A 4,750-nucleotide genomic window follows, 5' to 3' on the forward strand; every position below is an offset into this window, starting at 1 on the left:
TGCCAGGCGAGTGCCAGTGGGCAGAGGGAGGGGATGGTGATGTGGGGGGTGGCAGCGAGCAGCAGAGGCAGAGGGGCGATGGGGGGGGGGGGGGCCATCCCCTGATCAGCCACCTGGTCACCTCCCGCAGAGGGAGGCCGGACTGCAGCTTAGGCCCACACTCTAGGGGGAGCAGGCCTAAGCCATCAGTAGGGCATCCCCTGAGGGCTCCCGGACTGTGAGAGGGTGCAGGCCAGGCTGAGGGACCCCCTGAGTGCACAAATTTTCATGCACCAGGCCTCTAGTTATGAATAAACTGTTAAGAACATTCCTGTGCAAGCCTTTGTGTGAACATATCTTTTCATTTCTCTTGGGTAAACACCTAGGAGTGTAATTGCTGAATCATATGGTAAGTCCATTAATTTTTGAAGAAACTGCCAAATTATTTTCCAAAGTGGCTGCACTGTTTTGCCTTCCCACCAACATGCCTGTGCTCCTATAACCCATATATGGCACTCACCACACTGATGGACTCATTCATTTCGTTCATTGTTTCTTCAGGGGATTATCACAGTCAACCATTATCACCAGCGCCTCAAGAAGGCCTGCCACACACCTGGCCCTCAAGAAAAGGCCCAAATGAGTAAATGAATAACATGAGCTTCAGTTCTGAAAAGTCTGGCTTTATATTGTTTCAACTATCAACAATTCTAGTGTAGGGGTTAAGAATACAACTCTGTTATTGCTAGACTTCCTGGGTCCATATCCCATCTCTGCTTCGTTTCCCACCTGTGTGAACTTGAGTCAGAAGTCCCTATTTGTAATGGGGGAAATACTGGTTCATTTCATCTAATATTATTACGGCATGGAAACACTTTCCCATTTTCCTTTATACACCATAAATGGTGTCTTGAAAAAAAAAGATTCAAGGCTTTCTTAGGTTGTGTCCAAGGCCAAAATATCCTTGAATTTCTGCTAATGTAGTCAATAAGGTTGCATCACAATAATGCAACCTAAATGTGGGAGGAAGTCAAGATCAGAGTATATTTTGGAAGATTTCTCATCACCTTCACTTTTCTTGAAAGTGCAGATGGAACGCAGAGTATCCAGATAATTTCAATACATAAAGCAGTGAACAGGGCACACATTCAGGGCATCAAGAATTAAGATGAGCCCTAGCCGGTTTGGCTCAGTGGATGGAGCGTTGGCACACAGACTGAAGGGTCCCGGGTTCAATTCCAGTCAAGGGCATGTACCTCGGTTGAAGGCTAGATCCCTGGCCTGGTTGGGCTCATGTGGGAGGCAACCAATTTATGTCTCTCTCTCACATCAATGTTTCTCTCTGTCTCTCCCCATCCCTTCCACTCTCTCTAAAAATCAATGCAAAAATATCCTCGGGTGAGGATTAATTTCTAAAAAAAGAATTAAGAAGAAACCAACCTACACACTTTCGACAAATATTTGTTATGAAGCCCTATCCTTCTCTTCATTTAAATTCTAGAAGCCAGATACTCTCATCAATCTGTCATAGCCTATCCGTGTTCAAAAAATGTACCTGAAAAGGGACCAATAGATGGACCATTACTTAGGAGACAGTGACATCTTCTGGTAGTTCATAGACTAAATACACTTATGCCAGGCATCCCCCGCCCCCCACTTCGTACTGATTGTCCGTTCAGTGTACGTTTATGGAGCCCATAATTGTGGATTCTTAAGTTTCTGAAATGTTCAACAAGGCATAAATTATTAGCTCTAAAATAATACTACACTCACTTATTTTGCTCCTTGCCTGGCTGTCATCCTGACTTAATAGGAAATGTTTTAAGCAGCCAACATTAATTGCACTTTTCCTTGTAATCAAATCATCTGACCAAACTTGCCACCATAATTAAAGTACTTTTCATATAATCTCAGAATTTAAAAGGGCCTTGGGAGTTACCTGCCTAACCCCCTCCCCAGTATGTCCAGTTTACTTTGGGAAAATGTGATTCCTAGGTAATCATTCGATCGCATCAAAAACAACTTTAAAAAGGCTCCACACAAGGCCGAGCTCAGGCCCCAACTCCTCTGAAGACGCCTTCCCAACGCCTAGTCTAGGTGGGGCGTCTCTGCTCTACGTCGTCACAGCATGTGTCACACTGTCCTGTAACTGTCTGCCTACTCGGTTACCTTTATAACCACAGCGCAAATTCCTTGAGGGTAAGGCCTGTATCTCATTACTATTTGAGTCCCATGAATCTCACAGCGCCAAGCCTAAAACCTATCTTTTCATTTGTTTTTGAAAAATAAATGTATTTAAGTAATGCTAGGCGAGGTACCGTTTGACCACTGCATTTACAAAACTGGCAGCTTTAAGAACAGACTCGGAATAGACTGTATGAATGTTGATTCCTACGTTCAAATTCTAGACATTCAAGTCTCAATCTCATTTATTTTTGTTGTTGTTGTTAAAGCGTGGAAGGGAGGGAGGAGGAAGGAGGAGAGAAAGAGAAACATCAAATGTGAGAGAGATACATCGATTGGTTGCCTCCCACACCTGCCACTACAGGGGCCTGGGATTGAGCCTGCAACCCAGGTACATGCCCTTGACCGGGAATTGAACCTACGACCCTTAGGTCTGTAGGTAGATGCTCTAACCACTGAGAACCCAGCCAGGGCTCTTTTTTTAAAAAAAAATCTTTATTGTTGAAAGTATTACATAGGTCCTCCTTTTCCCCCCATTAACCTCTCCCAGCCCATTCCCACCCCGCTACGCCCTTGGCCCTCACCACCCCATTGTCTGTGTCCTTGGATTATGGATATACTAGAGGCCCAGTGCATGAAAATCGTGCATGGGTAGGGTCCCTAGTGGCTGCCAGCTGCCAGCCGGGTACTCCCTCCCTTCCATCGACTGCCTGCCCCCCCCCACCCCCCACCCCGCCGCTGCTGCTGGTCACCGCCTGCGGGGCCCTATCACCCCGCTGAACGCGCCACCGCCTCCCAGGTGCTGAGGGAGCTGGGCAGCGGCCCTGCCCCCTGCCACCTCTACTTGTTGCCCTGCAATCAGATCAGTGGCTCGCACCCACCTTGGCCTGGCACCACCCACTCACCTGCTCCACCATCCCACCCCAGTTCTGCTCTGGTCAGGGTCCATCTGGGCCTGCAGTGTCTCCACTGCTGCCCACTGCCAGCACTGCATTGCCAACACCCACCACATTCCGCACCACCCCCTGGTGGTCAGTGCACATCATAGCAAGTAGTCGAACTCCCGGCATAACTCCCAGTTGAGGGGACAATTTGCATATTAGGCTTTTATTATATAGGATTCATAGAAGTTCATTGGTTTCTCTCTTACCACCCACCCTCCCCTGCCTTCCTTCTAAATTTCAACAGTCTGCTCATGTCTCTGGGTCTATTTTTGATCATCAGTTTATTTGGTTCATTAGATTCCACATATGAGTGAGATCATGTGATGCTTATCATTCTCTGACTGGCTTATTTCATTCAGCATAATACTCTCCAGGTCCATCCATGTTGTTGCAAATGGCAAGAGTTCTTTCTTTTTTATTGCCGGGTAGTATCCCATTGTGTAGATGTACCACAGTTTTTTAATCCACTTATCTGTTGATGGGCACTTAGGCTGTTTCCAAATTTTAGCTATGGTAAATTGTGCTGCTATGAACACAGGGGTGCATATATTCTCTCTGATGAGTGTTTTGGGTTTCTTACACTATATTCCTAGAAGTGGGATCACTGGGTCAAATGGGAGTTCCATTTTTAATTTTTTGAAGAAACTCCATACTGTTTTCCACAGTGGCTGCACCAGTCTGCATTCCCACATCATTTACTTTTACATGAAAGTCAAACACTGGTTTTCCTAATAATCTAGGCCATCTCACAAAGGAATATATCCAAAAAGTATAAAAGAAAAAAATGTATATACATTGGAGCTGCATCAATTAGGTATAATTAAAGTAGCTAAACCTATTTCCACCTCAGGCACATTTTAAAAGAACTCTTTTAAGAAAGGAAAGTTTTTAATATAGGCTAGGCATATATCACTCACAAATGGCTTTTGCTAGCACCATAAGTACATACCATGTAGCCCTAGTTTAAAATGGCTTAGCAGCCTGTCTGGCATGGCTCAGTGGCTGAGCATCCAACTATGAACCAGAAGGTCACGGTTCGATTCTGTCAGGGCACATGCCCGGGTTCGGGCTCCATCCCCAGCATGGGGTGTGCAGGAGGCAGCTGAACAATGATTCTCATCATTGATGTTTCCATCTCTCCCTCTCCCTTCCTCTCTGAATCAATAGAAATATATTTAAAAATAAAATAAAATGACTTAGCAGATTCAGGGAATATATCAGAGAGTGAAGTCAGGAGACAGAAATCACACAAGATGCTTGAACAGGAAGGCTTGGGAGAAACCAAGATGGCGGCATAGGTAAACACCGGAGTTTGCTGCCTCGAACAACCACTTCAAAAATACAACTAAAAGACGGAGCGGACATCATCCAGAACCACAGGAAGGCTGGCTGAGTGGAAATTCTACAACTAGAAGGAAAGAGAACAGCAAACCGAGGCTCAGAGGAGGCGCAGTGTGGAAAATACAAAGGTACCGAGGTGCGTGAGAAAGCGGGCTGGTGGCTGAGGGCGCGGTTGTCGTTTTCGGTCGGGAGTGAGTCTCAGACTCTGGGCTCCAGATCCGGGCGAGTCTCTAGGGACCAGACACAAACGGGAGAAGCGGGATTATCCGGCATCAGTTGGACTGAGGGCAGCTTTCTCTCTG

General features: G+C 46.1%; 1 protein-coding gene across 1 annotated transcript in view; it reads right to left on the reverse strand.

Annotated features, from left to right (window-relative positions):
* SLC17A8 (solute carrier family 17 member 8) overlaps nucleotides 1–594 on the reverse strand; it is a 33,385-nt gene extending 32,791 nt beyond the window's left edge. Inside the window, exon 1 of the mRNA XM_006084095.3 lies at nucleotides 500–594. The gene's annotated coding sequence lies outside the window, so the exon portion shown is untranslated. The remainder of the gene's footprint in view (nucleotides 1–499) is intronic.
* Nucleotides 595–4,750: the final 4,156 nt, after the last annotated feature.

This window comes from Myotis lucifugus, unplaced genomic scaffold, assembly GCF_000147115.1.
Source record: "Myotis lucifugus unplaced genomic scaffold, Myoluc2.0 scaffold_10, whole genome shotgun sequence".
Classification (NCBI taxonomy): domain Eukaryota; kingdom Metazoa; phylum Chordata; class Mammalia; order Chiroptera; family Vespertilionidae; genus Myotis; species Myotis lucifugus.